Source organism: Narcine bancroftii, chromosome 6, assembly GCF_036971445.1.
Source record: "Narcine bancroftii isolate sNarBan1 chromosome 6, sNarBan1.hap1, whole genome shotgun sequence".
In the NCBI taxonomy this organism is placed as follows: domain Eukaryota; kingdom Metazoa; phylum Chordata; class Chondrichthyes; order Torpediniformes; family Narcinidae; genus Narcine; species Narcine bancroftii.
This window is the reverse complement of record NC_091474.1, coordinates 177,420,393-177,441,095: the sequence shown is the minus strand read 5'-3', so window position 1 is coordinate 177,441,095 and position 20,703 is coordinate 177,420,393.

The window sequence follows — 20,703 nt, the reverse complement described above, 5'->3', positions numbered from 1 at the left end:
TTGGAAGAGGATAGATTGAAAAAGATATTGAATACGAGGAAATATATTCATTTTGATACAGTTCGCTCGTCCTATCAAAGTTAAAGGCAAATCCTTTCCAGCTATTCAAATCAAATTTAATTTTATTCAATAAAGATACATAATTTAATTCATATAAATGTTGGTAATCCACATCCATCACTATTACTATTAGCTGACACTTGGCTACAATTTTATAATCCACATTCAATAAAGAAATCAGTCTGTAAGAAGCTACTTTCAAAGGATCTCTATCTTTTTTTGAATAAATGTAATTAAAGCTCTGGAAAAAGACTCTGGGAGCGCAGATATTTCAGAAGCTTGTCTCAAGTCTTTCATAAATATTGGAAGCAATAAATCGTAAAATTCTTGGTAAAACTCTAAAGTAAATCCATCTTCTCCAGGCGATTTTCCATTTGGCATAGTTTGTAGCATTTAATTTCAAAATCAGTAAAAGGACCATCTAAATCCTGTACATCAATCTCATTCAAAGATGGCAAATCTAAATCAGCCAAGAAAGATTCGACTTGATTAGTGTCCTGATTCACCCCGGAGGTGTATAATTCTTGATGAAAGGAACAAAATTCATCATTAATCTCTTGGGGTTTATAAGTAACCACCGAATCTTTCCTTGCCGCATTTATTGTCCTAGAAACTTGGGGAAGAAAGTTTGGAGAAGTAATTTAACTTCTGAAGATCCAAGAAATGAAGAAGGGGAAAAAGTCAACAAGCAAAAAAACTGGTTTTTAAGTTGGTGGAAAAAAATTGAAGAAACTGGGCCTACCTCGCAGAAGAAGCCTTAGGAGCAATTCATGATGGAGCTGAACCCCAATTGATCATCTTCGGGCATGCTGGAGGAAGCACCGGCATCTCCTGTACACGTAGTGGCAAAAGATGGCCCTGATGTTCCTACTCTGGTGTCGGTCCACAACGTCAGCGGGCGCATTACATTGTGCATGACCGGCGCTGCTGAGTAGCATATAGGGGTGCCCTCATTGCAGTGTGAGCTTGAGAGCGTGGCCGGCGGCATGCTGTTGTGCAGCAATATGTCAGTGGACACTTGCTCCCGCACTGCAGGCGCTTTGAGCATGACCGCGAGTTCGCACATGCCTGATGTTCTGGAACGGGTCCAGGCTGCAAGGGGAACCCAGACTACGCAGCGCTGATGAGGTTGGCCCGGTGTGGAAAGGGGTCCAGTCACACAGTCAGGCCTCCAGAGAGGAGATTGAACTACCAGACGAGGAAGAAGAGGAATATATAGAGTTCTTGGATGAAGAGGATCTAGAACTTTTGAAAGCTGCAGCAAATATTATTGAAGGTAGGCCCAGGGCTTCAAAATCAATTTCACCTTCTAAGTCAATTTCTTCTCCAGTCTTAATGAGCCACTCACCTGGACCTGATGTTGTGTCTATGTTTGAAGAAGTTACAAAGCAAAATATTTGGTATGACTAATGGTTTTCAGAATATAAATGAGCAATTTGCTGAAGTGAAGGTGAAAATGACTGACATTTGTGGAGAAATTGCATCTATTAAAACAGATGTTCATAAATATATGACAGCAGTTGACATCATACAAGATACATGTAAGAAGAATGAAGAAGCCTTTTTTGATTGTAAGGATGACGTTGATCATTATACAGGTACACAATCCTTTATTTGGACATCAAAAATCTGGAAAGCTCCAAAATCTGGCAAGTGGGGAGAGAGAAGGCAATGCGAGTCAGGCAGGCGAGGGGGAGAGACAGGCAGTGCATGTGAGGGGGGAAAACCGGTTGTGTGAGTCGGGGTGGGAGATCAGCAGCATGTCTGGAAGGGGGTGGGGGTGGATACAGCAGCACAATTTGGGTGGGCTTAAATCTGGCTTTCCGAAATCCGGAAAAATCCAAAATTCTGAACACACTGTCCCCCAAGTGATCCGGATAAAGGATTGTGTACCTGTACAGAGAGAATGGATCAAATTTAGGATTCATTTATGGGATGGAAAGTTGCAGAAAATTGATTCGTTGGAGAACCAGAGTTGTCGTAATAATATTAAAATAGTGGGTCTTCCGGAGGATATTGAAGGATCAGATCCTACAATTTTTTTTTAATGGATTCCAAACATGTTGGTTGTTGAATCATTTCCAGACAGTTTGGAATTGGATAGAGCACATCAAGCATTATGAAAGAAACATTTTTTGGGTCAATCTCCGAGAGCATTCTTACTTAGGTGTTTGAGGTACCAGGACAGTGAGACGATTTTGCGTCTTGCAGTTCAAAAAGCTTGACTTGCTCAGACCCCTATGATGGTTCAGGGTAATAGGGTTTTTTAATGCTGATCCAACTCAAAAGGTTATTCAGAGACATAAAGAATTTAATCCAGCTAAGGCAGTTTTATGAAGGAAGGGATATAAATTTGTTTTTTGATATCCGGCAGTATTGAAGGTGTTTTATGGGCAATACCAGACTCAATTTTTTGAGAATGTTCATGATACATTCTTTGCCAGATTACAAGCTGAGTCAAGATCTGTCAAGGAAACAGTTGGTGAATATAATTGAGATCAAGAATGGGAATGGGAATGGGAAGAAAATGCTGGAATCTGCTCAATTGATGGATGAGGACAATGATACTCAAGTTCAGCCTGGACTATAAGACGAATACATGTATTTTTTTTATGAAGATCATTCGAGGGGAGGTGGATGACCCAGTTGTTTCCGAAATCATCAGCCATTCGTGGTATTGACCACACCTGGCCAATTGAAGGGGGTACTATTCTTGCAGTAGTTTTTTTTAGGGTTTTTTTTCCCAAGTTATTTAGGGTGGGTTTTTTCTTGTAGTTTTTAATAAAGTATTTTATTAAAGAGGAGTTTTTTGATTTTTTTAGGACCCTTTATTTTGTATTTGTATTTGCTGTGTGAGATGACATTGTTTTAATTGTAACACTATGTCTAATTTGAATTTTGTGACTTTTAATAAGATTAAGATCAGGTCTTAATAATCTGATCAAAAGGAAACGAGTTTTAGCTTATATTAAGGAGATGAAGGTAGATATTGCTTTTTTACAAGAAACTCATTTGACCAAAAAACAACATTTGAAATTGAAAAGAGATTGGGTTGGACATGTTATTGCATCCTTGTTTAATTCTAAAGCTAGAGGTGTGGTTATTTTAATACATAAAAAGTTACCTTTCGTATTGGAATCATTCTCGGCCAATGCCGGTAGAGTTTTGACTGTTAACTGTGAAATTTTCTCAGATGCTTGGACTTTGTTGAATGTTTATGCTCCTAATGTGGATGATGAACAATTTAATACTGATGTCTTTTTGGGTCTGAATGAGGCAAATGAAAATATTTTAGTAGGAGGAGATTTTGATTGTTGTCTGGATCCTTTATTGGAAAAATCTCCAAAAACTGAAGAAAATTGAGATGGCTAATTGTTTGTCAGTAGTTATGAAGGAACTGAATTTAGTTGAAATTTGGAGGAGATTAAACCTGGCTGAGAAGTATTTTTCATTTTATTCAGTGAGACATGAGTCTTTTTCTAGAATTGATTTATTTTTAGTATCGGCACAATTACAAAGTAGAATCACCCACACTGAATATAAAAGCAGTATTTTGTCTGATCATTCTTTGTTACTAGTTTCCTGTGTTGGTTCAGAACTGTTGGCTTCCTTAATGACCCACATTCTGCAAGAGGAGCATTCCCCTGCCTTGGCTGCCATTCCCACAGTTTATGACTTGAGGAACAAAATATTTGATATCTAAAACCTGCCCTTACCTGTGCCTATCTGCAGAATCTTCTTTTTTTTTGTTCCTCAAATAATATGTCCCTTTCTTACTTCAATTCCTACCACCCCTCACTTGTTACCTGTTCTCACCAACCCTGACCCTGCTCCCTTGATGACCAATCTGCTAAACATTCACTTTTATAGTGATACTCAGCTTCTTCCTCCAATCCATTTATTGCTGCTGCCTCACCTCTCTTTAAATGCCAACTGCCACTGTTCCTCAGATCACATGACCTCTCTTGCTCCAATTACCTTCTTCCTCTAATCATCTTTCATGTTGGAGCTTGCATCATCTGGGAAGTATGCAGTCTGTCCTATTTTCAACTCTGTTATCTGCTTTTGTCTAATAACAAGTGAGGTAGAGGTAAAAATCAAAGTTTGAAGACATAGTTTTTTTTCTTTTATAGGTTTACCACGCTATCTGAAAGTAGACCATTCCTAAGAAACATTTTGTAAGGCGAAATGGCATAAAGCGAAGAAGCAATTACCATTAATCTATATGGGAACAATTTTTGTGCATTCCCAGACCCAAAAATAATAACATACCAAATCATGCCAAATAACATGTAAGACCTAAAATAACATTAACATATAGTAAAAGCATTAATTAAACCTTTGGACATATCTTGCTCACAGATGCACAAAATAAATTGAGATAAAGCATAGATGCCCACAAACACAGTTTAAAGCTATGGCAGTTTGATGCTGAGTGTTGTTCCCCAGGGAAGAAGTTTGGCGGCACCACTCTCGCTGCTCAGATGCGAGCTGCCTCTATAATAGCTCACTGCAAGACAAACACTGAATGCTATTTTTGCTTTTTGCCTTGTTATGTAAAAGTCAAAATCCTCCTTGGATTTCTTTCAGTTAGAGAAAACAGGTACTAATATTGATCTTACATCAAAGAAAAAATGTCATCAAGTGAACTTTTGAAAAGCGGGAGATACCTGTATTTTGATTTCAGGTTGAATTTTAAAAATCAAAAATTGAGTCAAGTAATGACAAGTTATACCAAATTAAGATGAAAATAAATTTAACACAATGATGACAGGATCATGTGGATGAGAAATATTTAAGCTTCTGTGATAATAGACATCACGAGTTTATTGTCAAATACAATGTACAGTTCACTTCTTAAGAAAAATCAACAACTCCAATAGTTTTAATTAATTAAAATTAATTAAAGAGAGCTAATAAATTTAAAAAAAAGATAGACAATAAATATTCATAGTTACCACAGTGCAAGAAAAAAAAATGGTGTACAATTCTGCGGGGAGTCCATGATTAGCGTCACAAGTGTTGCAAGAATCGCAATGTTCACCTGAACCATAAGAACCTTATCCTTCCAATCTAAATATTTGGTTTTATATTTGTCAGTGGAAGAAATTAATTTTGTCTCTACAAATGCATTGTTAATGACATTTTTACTTTACTTCATGAAATCTACATTTAAAGCTTACTTTTATTCAATTTCTTTGAAACAAACTTTGTACAGCAAGCAATCTCGGTGGCACCTAACTAACTAAACTTATTTGTGGAACTACAAAGCCTTAAGTATCATTGCATAATGAAAATTAGTAGATGTCTGTTGAAATTAGAAATATCCTTTTTTTATTTCCTACCTAAAGCAATTCATGTGGTTCTGATTTATGGCCTTATTACTTCATTGGTTTCAGGACGACAAATAATCTGGTATGACAGCTTGGATAAATTTGCTTTGGATGGTCAATGGTTATTACTTCAAAAATTCCAATGTCTTTTCATTTTTATATTTATAGTATGCATTTTGCATTCTTGATCAACATTTGAAGTAAATCAGCCTAAATATTCACCTACACTGGCTTTATTATATGTCTATTAAGGATAAAAGTGTAATTGGGGAGAGAATATCCCCTTTAAAGATCAATGTGATTGTCTATGTGTGGAATATTTCTCATCTGTATTTACCCTGGAGAAAGATGTAGACCCTTGGAAACTCAGGGAAGTTAATAGTGATGCCTTAAAATTAATCCACTTCACAGAAGAAGTGCAGGAGATCATAAGATGGATTGGTTTCCAAGACCTAATCAAATGTATCCTAAGAAATTATGGGAAGCTAAAGATAAATTTATAGGAACCTTGGCAGAGAGTTCAGTATCATTGTTAGCCATGGGTGAAATGCTGAAAGATTGGAGAATTGCAATTATTGTGTTTTTTTTTAAAATGGTGACAAGCCATGGAACTACAGACTGGTGAGCCTGACATCAGTGGTGTGAGAAGTCATTGGAAGCGATTCTGAGAAACAATTTGTTGGCATTTGGAAATACAAGAATTGATTAGGGACAGTAGTATGAGAAATCACAAATTTGATTGAGTATTTTGAAGAGGTGATCAAGATGACCGATGGTTAATGTCGGCAAGGCTTTTGACAACATACTGAATGGAAGGCTGGATTCAATGTAACTCACCAATGTCATACAAAATTAGCTTGGTGGGAAGAGTTGGTGGAGAGAGTTGTATTTCAAACTGAAGGCCTGTGAAAAATAGTGTTGCATAGGAATACTTGTTCATTATTTAGATTAATGATCTGGATGAGAATGTCCAAGGTATAATTAGTAAGACTGCAGATGACAGTTGATGTACCATCAATAATTCACAAATGATTGAGTAGTGAAACAATCAGGCTTTTAACAGCTAAAGATTGGATCACTATCAAACAACCATCCACCTTCTTGACTGATCATAGGAAAAGGAAAGGGGTAGCCTGAAAGGGGCTATGGGTAGGATCAGTCTTGGGAGGCATGTCCAGTTGATAGCAGCCAATCACGGTATAACAGTGGTTTTTCACAGCAGTCAAATTGGTAGTATAGTGGGCAAAAAAGGTTATCTGAGATTAAAATGGGATGTTAATCAATGGAGTCAATGGGCCACTTTTCACACAGATGTGTATTTTGAATGAGCTACCAGAAGAAGTGTTAGAGGTAGGTGCAAGTACAATATTTAAAATATATCGGATTGGCAGATGGATAGGAAAGGCTTATAAGGATATGGGTCAAATGCAGGCAAATTGGACTAAAGGGCCTATCTCATTGGCGGAGATGTCACCGCGACTGATCAGTTGCGGCAACTCGGGTGACCAAAAAATGGCTTAAATTCTCACCAAGGCGATGCCAGGGCGACGTCCGAGACGTCTCCAGACAAGGTGACAACCAATTCGCCCGGAAGTCGCAGGGACATCACCGCGACATCTCTGGCATTTGCGGTGATGTCTCTGAGACGTCTTCTCAGTTGCCACGATGTCTCTGCGATGTCTCCAATAGGTCACCATGGGTCTCTGCAAGGTTGTGGAGATGTTGCAGTGACTTCTTTCTGTCTATATATACCTAGATCTACAACTAGATCTATCATTTGCTTTTCAGATGTCAGACAGTCAAGAACTCTCACCATGGACATCTGCAATGAGGCTGTTATGCTGTTGGAGCAGGATCCCTACCTAGATGATGAGCAGAAGGAGCCCTTGGCCCTCGTGCAGATAGCTCTGGCCATGAACAAGGCAAATGCCAGGGCTAGGGATAGGGCCAGAAAGGGTGTCAGGAAGGAAAAGACAGTGTGGGTATGTGAAGAGCTCCTACAACGGCAACACCATGGCTGGTACAAGAAGCTGATGAAACACCTGGAAGAAGGGGATGTGAGGTCCTTCAAGAATTTCCTGAGGGTGGATCCAGAGTTGTTCAGGAAACTGGTGGCTCACCTTATTCCCAGGATCCAGAAGCAAGACACTAACTTCAGGAAGGCCCTGTCCCCTGATTTGAAGTTTGCCATCACTCTGAGGTTCCTTGCTACAGGAAACTCCTACAAGAGCCTGTCCTATGGCTTCCGTGTGGCTCCAAACACCATTGTTAGTATTATCCCAGAGGTGTGTCAATCCATCTATGATGAGTATCATGAGGTGGCCATCAAGTGTACATCTACATCAGAGGAGTGGAAGGAAGTGGCCAAGGGATTTTCTGAAAAGTGTAACTTCCATCACATCTGTGGTGTACTGGATGGGAAGCATGTCAGAATTCTTGAGCCTCTAGGGTCACGCAGTGTCTACCACAACTACAAAGGCTATTTTTCCATCATCATGCTGGTGTTGGTAGATGCTGACTACAAGTTCATGAACCTCAAGGTGGGGGCTCCTGGGGCTGACTCAGATGCTGGCATCTTCAGGAACTGCAGTTTGTTCAAGGCACTGGTTGAAGGTCAAGCCAATCTGCCACCTCCTAAACCCTTTCCAGATGACCTATGCAGAGAGAATCTTCAACTACAGGCTATCGAGATCGAGGCTTATTGTGGAGAACAGCTTTGGCATCTTGGCAAACAGGTGTGCAGCACTTTATTTATTTATTTATTCATTCTTGCTACACAGACAGTCATATTTGCCAGACTGTAAACACAGCAAATACAATGACTTTAATTTTACTTCTATTTTTTTTCTTTCCAGATTCAGATGCTTCCACACCATGATGATGAGATGCCCATGGATGGATGAAAAGGTGGTCTTTGATGCCTGTACACTCCACAACAATGATGACAGACTTCAGACTCTCAGCTAACAGAGAAGACCCACACACCCATGAAGTTGCCCCTGGAGAGTGGAGACAGCATACCAACCAGTTGGAGGGAATGCAGAGAAGAGGAAGTAACATGCCATCTGTTGCCAAGAACCAGAGAGAGTACCTGACCCAGTACTACTCTGGGGTTGGAGCTGTCCCCTGGCAAGACAAGATGGTGGAGCCTCTTCCAAGGCAGTACAAGGAGCAACAGCAGCAGGAAAGAGTACCAGGTGATGAAGACCTTGACCGGGATGTACCTGTGACTTGGACCAGGAATGAAGGCGTCTCGATGATGCCAGCATGCACTCAGTCTCATGGTCTCTAAGTCAAGCAACATTGCAGAGACGTCGCTGCAATGTCTCCTCAGTCTCCTTGATCTCCAGCAGGTCTTGGAGATGTCGCGAAAAAAATTAGTCTCTGCAACTGATGGAGATGTCGCGGAGACATCTCCGAGACCTGCTAGAGACTGGAAAAAGTCTCCAAAAAAATTGAACATGTTTGAATTTCCCGTGACTCCCCGGAGACCTGGCTAGTCTCCAGGAGACGTCACGGAGACATCTCCGCAACCAGCAGAGACTCGAGTCGCCACCAGGTCGCCACCTAGTCTCCAGGCCAATAAGATGGGCTCTTTACTTACATATTTTTTGGATGATTAACTCACAAATAGGACAATCACTAGGATCAGCAAACTGGTCAGCACACACAAGTAGGGCCTTCATCCACTCTTTATAGTGCTATGGTATTAAATGGTGTGAGTAATATCCCCAATGATTTGAAAAGCGCTAAAAAATACTGCAAAATTTATGATGACCATTTAAAAACAGTATGACTGAATTCTCTCATATAACATTATTCTGTTCCCAGTGACAGTCCTTAAAAGATTAATTACACCACAATAGGAGCAGTGCTCTTCCAGTTAAAGTATTTGCAAGAAATAATGGCACAGTATAATGTTGGGAGGCTTAAGCTCGTGTACACTTGCAGGGGGCAACAGAGATCTCTGCACAAATTATTTAAGAACACTGCACCTAAGAGGGAAATTCCTTGTACGGGAATACTTCCGGTGGATTTTATTTTCTTGCTTAATGTACTACATGTTCTGAATGTTAAAATCACAAAAAGCAAATTGTGGTGAGGGGGGGGAGTCACGTGATGGAGTAGTGGCTGGACGGTGAATTCCAGCCCTCTCCAGAAAAGTCGGAAAAAACAAAGGAAAACACAAAGGTTCAAAAATAAAAATTAAAGGAAAGTGAGTATAAAGGTGGAAAGAAAATGGCGACGAAAAAAAGAAAACTCGAAATCAACGGTAAGAAGAGAGGAAGAGAAGACAACGGAAGAAGAAGGAGAAGGCCTTACCTGTTCGAAGAGGCCCACGGTGGAAAGAGAAACCCGCTCCCTCAGGTCGGTAGAAAGTGGACTACAAAAATGGCTCGCTGAGCCGAGTAAAAGTGCGCGACCGCGCATGCGCGAGGAGTCGCGCATGCGCGATGCGCATGCAAAAAAAACACACCAACGGGAGGGGTGACCAGCTGGGGAGTCGATCTCCACAGCCGGCAATGACAGCTGCAGAACAGCTGCAGCAAGAGGAGAACATAGAAGACAACGAAAACAAGAAAGAAGAGAAGAAAAGGAAAACAAAGAAACAACAGATGGCCAACCCAGAGGAAGAAGAAGAGGAAGAGGAAGAGTACAGTGAAATAGAAGAAGAAGGGAAAGGCAAGATAAAGGATATACTTTCACTTATTAAATAATACATGGAGTCATTTAAAGAATTGCAAGCGCAAGAATTTAATGATTTAAGAAGAACAATAAACAATACAGAAGAGAAAATGAATAAAATAGATATGACCTTAACAGAAATGGGAAAGAGAATGGACAAGATGGAAGAGTGGGAAGCAGCAGTAGAAATGGAGGTAGAGGACTTAAAAAAGAAATTAGAGGAATCTAATAAAAAAGTTATAGAGACACAAGAACTGTTAGCTCAGAAAATAGATATAATGGAAAATTATAACAGAAGAAATAACATAAAGATAGTGGGCCTTAAGGAAGATGAAGAAGGCAAGAATATGAGAGAGTTTATAAAAGATTGGATCCCCAGGATCCTAGGATGTCCAGAACTACAGCAAGAAATGGAAATAGAAAGGGCACATAGAGCATTGGCCTTTAAACCACAACCACAACAAAGGCCAAGATCTATTTTAGTAAAATTCCTATAAGATATACTACAAGAGAAAAGGTACTGAAGAAGACAATGGAAAAAGTAAGAGAGGGCAACAAGCCACTGGAGTACAAAGGGCAAAAAATCTTCATTTATCCAGATATAAGTTTTGAACTCCTGAAGAAGAGAAAGGAGTTCAATACAGCAAAGGCGATTTTATGGAAGAAAGGGTATAAATTTATACTAAAGCATCCAGCGGTATTGAAAATATTTATTCCAGGACAACAAAACAGACTATTCTCGGATCCAGAGGAAGCACGAAAATTTGCAGAACAATTACAAAATAGAGTGAGGGATGAAGACGTGTAACGAGAGTACAAAAGACTGAGAACTAAAAAGACATATAAGTTTTGAACTCCTGAAGAAGAGAAAGGAGTTCAATACATCGAAAACGATCTTATGGGAAAAAAAAAACTATTCTCGGATCCAGAGGAAGCAAGGAAATTTGCAGAACAACTACAAAACAACCAGAGAGATGAAGATATGTAATAAGAGTAAAAATGACCACGATTTATATGTATGTGGGTTAAAGAGGTATATGTGTGTATATGTATAATGTGCATACATGAATGTATCCGTATTTAGAGGAAAATATAGATAGTATAGACAAGAATTAAAAAGGGAAGGAAATGGAATAGAGGGAATAAGGAGGGAACTAAAAGAGTGACCTTTGTTACATATGAAAAGTGAAATCTTTTCTGGGGGGGGCTGGGTGGGGAGGAGTTGCGGTCACTGCAAAATCAGCTGACGCTTGCGACTGAATTCGCAAATCCAAATGGAGAGGGGAGATGTGGTTGTCCGACAAGGGATAAAGGACAACTCAGGAGGGGAAGGGGAGATTGGGGCTAAAGAAGTTTTAAATAGGAGAATAAGGAAAATGTTTGATGTTTTAGGAATGTTGTCTTATAAAGGGTTCAAAACAAGAAAACAGAAATGGATAAAGGTAATGATGGAGAAACGGAAAGGGAAGATAAACAAAGTATAAAATGGCTACGTTGAACTATATGACTTTAAATATTAATGGAATATATAACCAAATTAAAAGGAAGAAACTGCTAAATTTACTGAAAAAAGAAAAAATTGATATAGCATTTGTGCAAGAAACACATTTAACTGAATTGGAGCACAAGAAATTAAAGAGAGATTGGGTAGGACACATAACAGCAGCATCGTATAATTCAAAAGCAAGAGGAGTAGCTATATTAATTAGTAAAAATGTGCCATTTAAAATAGAAGAGGAAATAATAGATCCAGCAGGGAGATACGTAATGATAAAATGTCAGATATATTCGGAGTTTTGGAATCTACTCAATGTATATTCACCTAACGAAGAAGATCAAAAGTTTATGCAAGATATCTTTTCGAAGGTAGCAGATACGCAAGGGAACATATTAATAGGAGGGGATTTCAACCTGAATTTGGATTCAAATATGGACAAAACTGGGAAAAAAATTAACAGAAAGAACAAAGTAACCAAATTTATAATTAAATCGATGGAAGAAATGCAACTTTTGGATATATGGAGGAAACAACACCCAAAGGAAAAGGAATATTCATATTACTCGGCTAGACATAAAACATACTCAAGAATAGACCTATTTTTGTTATCAGCTCGTATGCAAGATAGAGTAAGGAAAACAGAATATAAAGCTAGAATACTATCAGACCATTCACCCTTAATATTGACAGTAAAGTTAGAGGACATCCCTCCAAGAATGTATAGATGGAGATTAAACCCCATGTTACTTAAAAGGCAGGATTTTAGAGAATTTATTGAAAAACAAATAAAAATGTATTTTGAAATAAATACGGAATCAGTGGAAGGTAAGTTTATACTATGGGATGCAATGAAAGCATTCATTAGAGGGCAAATAATAAGTTATGTAACCAAGATGAAGAAGGACTATAATCAGGAAACAGAGCAGTTGGAAAGGGAAATAGTAAATATAGAAAAAGAATTAGCAATGAAGGAAGATACAACTAAAAGAAGAGAATTGGTAGATAAAAAAATAAAATATGAAACAGTACAAACATATAAGGTGGAGAAGAATATAATGAAGACAATACAGAAATATTATGAACTAGGTGAAAAAACGCACAAAATCCTAGCATGGCAGCTTAAGACAGAACAAGCTAAGAAAATGGTATTGGCATCAAGGAAAAAAGACAAACAAATTACATATAATCCAAAAGAAATTAAGGAAAACTTTAGAGAATTCTATGAACAATTATACCGAACAGAAAACGAAGGGAAAGAAGGGAAAATAGATGAATTTCTGACTAAAATTGAACTACCAAAACTACAAATAAAGGAACAAAACAAATTAACAGAGCCATTTGGAATAGTATAAATACAAGAGATAATAAAAAAATTACCAAATAATAAGACACCAGGAGAGGATGGATTCCAAATAGAATTCTACAAAACATTTAAAGACTTATTAATTCCGCCCCACCTGGAAGTAATCAACCAGATTGATAAAACACAAAGCTTACCAGATTCATGTAAAACAGCAATAATTACAGTAATACTAAAGCAAGGGAAAGATCCACTCTCACCAGCGTCATATAGACCAATATCTTTACTTAACACAGATTATAAGATAATAGCTAAACTATTAGCAAACAGATTAGCAGAATATGTACCGAAAATGGTAAATTTAGACCAAACTGGATTTATCAAAAAAAGACGCACAACAGTCAATATTTGTAAATTTATTAACTTAATTCATGCAGTAGAAGGGAATAAAGCACCTACAGTAGCAGTTGTTTTAGACGCAGAGAAGGCCTTTAACAGAGTAGAATGGAATTATTTGTTCAAAGTATTTCAAAAATTCAGTTTACTGGAGAAGTATATTAATTGGATTAAAGCATTATATAAGGGACCGTTAGCGAAAGTGACAGTAAATGGACATGTATCAAAGCAATTTAACTTAAGCAGGTCAACACGGCAGGGATGCCCACTATCACCTTTATTGTTTGCGTTAGCTATAGAACCACTAGCAGAATTGATAAGAACAGATAATAATATAAAAGGAATAAAAATAAAAGACAAGGAATATAAAATCAGTTTATTTGCGGATGATGTTATAGTGTACTTAACAGAACCAGAACTATCAATAAAAGAATTATATAAGAAATTGAAGGAATATGGAGAAGTGTCGGGTTACAATATCAACGTAAATAAAAGTGAAGCAATGCCTATGAATAATGCGGATTTCTCAAAATTTAAGAAGGAATCATCATTTAGATGGCAAATGCAAGCAATAAGATACTTAGGTGTACAAATAAACAAAAATCTCGGCCAACTATATAAACTCAATTATTATCCACTAATTAAAAAATTACAGGACTATTTAGAGCATTGGAAAGATTTACCACTAACACTAATAGGAAGGATAAACTGTATTAAAATGAACATTTTTCCAAGGACATTATACTTATTTCAGGCATTGCCAATACAACTGACAGAGAAATTCTTCAAGGAGTTAAAGAAAATAATAAGGAAATTTTTATGGAGAGGGGGGAAACCGAGGATAGCACTAGATAAATTAACAGAATGGTATAAACAAGGAGGCTTACAACTGCCAAACTTTAAAAATTATTATAGAGCCGCACAATTAAGATACCTATCAGATTTTTATCAAACAAGGGAAAAGCCAGATTGGACGAGATTAGAATTAGATAAAATAGGGGAAAAGATACCTGAACACATATTATATAAATGGGATTAAAAATTGGTACAGCATAGAAGTTCTCCAGTATTACATCATCTCCTCAATATTTGGAAGAAGATTCATGTAGAAAGAAATAAAACAAATTATCAATTACCAAAACTAATATTGACGCAAAACAAGTTACTCCCTTTTACAATAGATAACCTTTCCTTTAGAGAATGGGAATAAAAGGGATTAAAAGAATAGAAAATTGCTTTTCAGGAAATAGATTCTTATCCTTTGAACAAATGAAAGATAAGTACAATATAACTCAAGATACAGCGCTGGCATATTACCAATTGAGATCCTACTTGAAGGATAAATTAGGAAGTAGCTTGAGTTTGCCAGAGGGAAGTAACCTTGAATATGTGATTACAGATACAATGATAATCAAAAGATTTATAACAAATATGTATATTAAACTGCAAAAAAAGGAGTATGAGGAAACAAATGGTAAAACTAAACAAAAATGGGAACAATATTTAAATATAAAGATAAAAAGGAAACATGGGAGAAGTTATGCTCCGGAACAATGAGAAATACAATAAATACGAGGTTACGTATAATACAATATAACTGGATACACAGGCTATACATTGCACCTCAAAAGTTAAATAAATGGGACCCAACAGTATCTGATAGATGTTTTCGATGTAAAAAAGAAATGGGAACAACAATTCATGCAATCTGGACATGTGAGAAAGTAAAAAAAATTTGGGAAGATCTAAATCAGATATTAAATAAAATAACAGAAAACAATATACCAAAGAATCCAGAGATCTTCCTCCTAAGTAACATAAAAAAACAAAGAATTTGGAATTGATTTGGAGGATGCACAAAAACGATTTGTTAAGATAGCTCTAGCCGTAGCAAAAAAATGTATTATGTCAACCTGGAAATTGGAAGATAATTTGAAAATACAACAATGGTATATAGAAATGAATAAATGTATTCCATTAGAAAAAAATAACATATAGTTTAAGAAATAATATTGAAATATTCGAACAAATATGGGAGCCTTACATTAAATACAATAGTGAAAACCTACCGGGGACAATCATTACCTAAGTTAACGGAAGGAAAAGGAAATGAAAAGAATGGACTCAGTAGAATTTCTGGTGTATTTTTATTGAATGACAACATTGTCTGACTGGTTAATGTATCCTAGATTGTATACCTTAAATGGACGGGAGGGGGGAGGTAGGGAGGGTGGGATGGGAGGAGAAAATGGCACTGTATATGTGTGAAAAGGAGAAAGTGTGTACCATGGTTAATGTGATTTATGGTGTGAAAAATAAAAAAATTAAAAAATTTTTAAAAAAAGCAAATTGTGGTGATATGTAATTACACCACTAGGTCACAAGGGGTCATCCCGGTGACCTTATATATAAAGCAGTCCAGAGCTAGAGTCTAGCCTTCCAGATTCATTTTACAGAGAGACAAGACCTCTTAGTGTACATATTAGTTTATTAAAGATGTCTTATTCTCGCACTGCTGGTGTGGTTATTGTCAGTACAATTTAATAAACTAATATGATAACTACTAGGATAAAAGTTGTTTCTGTTCCAATGTGCATTCCCGACCACCTGGAGACTCTTCCTGAGGAATGGAATCCGGGGATGACTAGCATGCATGTGCATCTGAGGACAGAGGCGGTGAAGGACCAGTGTACTGGAATCATGGTGGAATGTGCGGAAGGCCACAGAAGTATGATAGGGCAGATAAAAAATGGCCAAGAGCCCTGCCTGACCGTGGGTTCGCCAGTACAGGCGCCGCCGACCCTAAATCCCGGTCCGATCAGAAAGGGGCCACTACAAGTGCGGGTGGAAGGATCTCCACAAGTCCTGCTCCCGATCGCCATGTATGTGCAGAATTCCCAACCACTCCAGAGCCAGGAAAAGCAGACACCACTACCGTCACTCCCCTAGCAGCAGTTTCGTCAGTACCACAGAGACCTGATGCTATGGCTGGGATCCCCTCTAAGCTCATTGCAAATGTCCCAAAGCCAGAGACTCAGCCAGCACCCCCAAGCACCCAGATTACTCCTCCAGCAGACACAAGCCTCACAGAGGCTCTACCAGCAGCTCCCAGTACCCCAGGGTCCGCCCTTGCTACACCTAAGGGAACAGAGACTGTGACTTAGCCATGTGCTGCGACCAGACAGGCTGGAGCACGACCCCAGAAATCCCGGATCCGGCACGCACTTCAGACGCTGGCAGAGATGCTTTCTGAATTACGTGGAGGGTGCTGAGGCATCGGATAAAGAGCTATTAATGCTGCTGTTAGCGCAGCTGGGAGACCATCCTTACTTCCTTACACAGGATGCCAGGTCCTACCAAGAGGCAATGAGCACTTTACAGAGGCATTACAGTGAGGGACATAGTGAACTCCACTCCCGGTACAGACTCATGACCAGGTCACAACAAGTAGGGGAGTCTGCCAGAGACTTCATACACTGAAAGGCCTGGCGAGAGACTGCAACTTTAAAGCAGTATCAGCTCAGGAGTATGCGGAGAACCTTATTAGGGATAGAATTGTTGCGGGCATACGGTCCACTGAGACGAGACATAGATTGCTGAAGAAAGGAATGGTGGGGCTAGATGAGGCGGAGACTATTGCAGAAGCTTTAGAAAGCACCAGGAAAGAATTGGAGGAGTACTCACAGGACCATGGGGCTGGGACAAACGTCACACTACTAGACTCTCTAGCCCCACGAAAAGAAATGTATGTTGCCTCACAGGAATTCACAGCAGCAGCAGCACCTTGAGGGTCCCAAGTGCTTTTTCTGTGGACAAAGAAAACACCCCAGAGCCCTCTGCCCTGCCGGAGAAAATGTCTGTTTCAAACTGTGGAAAACGTGGGCATTGTGCAAAAATCTGCAGAAGCCCCAAGGCCACAGCCAAGGCCCATTCTCATGCTAATGAGAGGTGGGAAAGCTCTTCTCTCTCCACAGACAAACAGAAGAAGAAGAATGCCATCTGCAGCCGGCCATCTTGGACAAATGCTACAAAGCAGAGGACACAGTCTTCAGGAGATGAATATGACGCCGAGTACTATCGGAATGAAGGACACAAAGGACACGCCAGACTTGCTTCCCTACGCGTGAATCAGGCACACAATTTATCTGATGCCACTGTGTGCATCAAAATTAATGATGTGAGGGTAAATTGCTTAATAGATAGTGGAAGCACTGAAAGTTTTATTGACAAGGGGTTAGTCAACCGCCTTGCCCTGCCCACACACCCGAGTGTTAGCCAGATCCTGTTAGCCAGCAGCCTTGCAGCTGAGGTAAAACAGTTTTGCAGGGTTGCTCTAGAAATCCAGGGCACAAAATATGAAGGATTCAAATTACTAGTACTCCATCATCTCTGTGCCCCGGTACTACTGGGGTTAGATTTTCAGTGTCAGTTAGAAAGCATTACAATAGTGCACAACGGGCCTCACTACGCCTTATGGAGAAGCAACACTGCAGCCTGTCTTGTCCTGATCATAGAACCCCCTCCACTGTTCGCACACCTGAACCCAGAATGCACACCACTAGCCACAAAGAGCAGGAGGTACAGCCCGAGGGACAGAGCCTTCATTAGGACAGAGATCCGCAGGCTACTACAGGAGGGCATCATAGAGCAGCGCACCAGCCCCTGGAGAGCCCAGGTGGTTGTAGTAAAGTCAGGAGAAAAACTGCACATGGTAGTGGAGTACAGCCAGAAAATCAACAAATTTACACAACTAGATGCCTACCCATACCACACATACCAGACACGGTCAACAACATTGCGCAGTATAAGGTGTTCTCCACCATAGACCTGAAGGCAGCATACCACCAACTGCCCATTAGAAACAGCGATCGCATTTACATGGGATTTGAGGCAGACGGCAGGCTGTATCAATTTCTGTGACTCCCCTTCGGTACCAAATGGAGTGTCCCTGTTTCAGAGAGAAATGGACCGAATAGTAGATGAGTTCCAACAGAAAGCGATTTTGCCCTAATTAGACAGCATGACAATCTGTGGCCACACTCAGGAGGATCATGACATGAATTTAAAACGCTTCTTCCAGGCAGCCGAGGAAAGGAACCTGACATACAACAGAGACAAATGGGTCTTTAGCACCAGGAAGTTGCCAATCCTGGGCTACATAGTGCAGAACGGAGAAATCAGTCCAGACCCAGCCCATATGCGCCCTCTCCTAGACCCCGCAGTGCCACACAAAGCTCTAAAAAGGTGTTTGGGACTGTTCGCTTACTACGTCCAATGGGTCCCCAACTACGCTGACAGGGCTCGCCCACTATAAAAGCCTCAATTTTCCCACTGTGCCCAGCAGCCATCAGAGCATTCAGGGACATTAAGGACCATATCGCTAAAGCTACCATGCAGTCCATAGATGAGTCGATCACATTTCAAGTAGAAACGGATGCATCCGATGTGGCTCTGGCAGCCACCCTAAACCAAGATGGATGACCGGTGGCCTTTTTCTCGCGAACCCTACAGGGGTCAGAGGAAGACACTCAGCAGTAGAGAAGGAGGCCCTAGCCATTATGGAAGCCATAAGGCACTGGCGACATTATCTGGCATGCAAACACTTCACCCTTGTCACGGACCAACGGTCTGTGGCTTTTATTTTCGATGACCAGAAGAGGGGGAGAATTAAGAACGACAAAATCCTGCGCTGGTGGATAGAATTGTCTACATTTAACTGCGACATTCTATACCGCCCCGGGAGACTCAATGAGCCCCCAGACGCGCTGTCCAGAAACACTTGTGCCATCCTTAACCACACATCCCAGTTGCAGAGCTTGCACAATGAGGTGAGCCACCCGGGGGTCGCTAGACTGTTTCACTTCATTAAAACCCAAAACCTCCCATTTTCAGTAGAGGAAGTGAGGTCAATGAACAAGAGCTGCCCCATGTGTGCGGAATGAAAACCGCAATTTTACCAGCCATACAAAGCCACTCTGATAAAAGCTATTAAACCTTTTGAGCGCCTCAGCCTCGATTTTAAAGGGCCTCTCCCGTCCAATAATAGAAATGTCTATTTCCTAAACGTACTAGATGAATAATCTCGTTTCCCCTTTGCAATCCCGTGTCCTGATGTATCAGCAGCCACTGTTACAAAATGCCTCCAACCCATCTTCAGCATATTTAGGTACCCAAACTACATACACACAGACAGGGTTGCTGCATTCATGAGCACAGAAGTACAGCAGTACCTGCACGAGAGAGGGAGATTGCTACCAGCCGCACTACAAGTTACAATCCCAGAGGGAATGGACAAGTCGAAAGGGAAAATGCCACTATCTGGAAAATGGTCCTCTTGACCTTAAAAGCAAAAGACCTGCCTGTTACTAGATGGCAAGAAGTGTTGCCAGAAGTCCTACACTCTATACGTCCTTTGTTGTGTACTGCCACTAACATGACCCCACATGACCGTATCTTTTCTTTCACAAGGAAAGCCACGACGGGCCCAGTGCTGCCTAAATGGATGATGACACCGGGACCTGTTCTCCTCTGGAAGCACTGCAGACCCCACAAAGCGGACCCACTGGTGGATCAAGTGAAGTTGAGGCACACAAACCCTCACTACGCCTTCGTCACATTCCCATATGGAAGAGAAGACTCGGTGGCCACTAGGGATCTCGTGCCGGCCGGATATGTGAACAACGCAGAGGAAACACAGATGTCTACGGATCAACAAGGAGCGCAGCAGCAGTCACTAGAACAGTCATCCATCGAGTCACCCCAGAGGACTATACCACCCACCCCGGAAATCAGGACCCTCGGTACGCCCGCCCCACAAAATATCCCCACCCTAGACGATGGCAGGGCCTAATCCCATACAAGAGAATCCCCAGCCCACACGGCCATCTAGTACTTCCCATTCCCACATCTCCACCAAGAAAGGCCGAAAGGCAGACCGCACTCCCCACCCCTATACCACTACCAAGGAGGTCCAGAAGGCAACGGAAGCCACAAAAAAGTTTGGACTTAGGAACTTACAAACAAGGGAAGGAGGATGGGGGGGGGCAGGGAGAAATAACTATTTTTTTAAGGGGGGGTGAATGTGGTGATATGTAATTACACCACTTATTCCATGGTTGCCTTCAGAGCTCTCCAAAAATGTTGCACCTGGAACTCGACACAATATTTCATTTCTGTCAATACCAGTGTTTTCAAGGTAAATGTTCCATTATTTTCATGTAAAACTACATTTAGAATGTAATATAATCGAAATTCTTTAACTTTTGTCTACTAAAAGGCAAACAGAGAGTCGCCACTGGAACAATTGTCAGCAGAGACAAGCCACGTGGATCCTTTGTCAAGGTTTCTGAGCGTGAACATGTCATTAACATTGACAGCAGTGCAGCAACTTGTGTCAGATGGAACTCGATTTCTCTGAGTCACAGACGTGA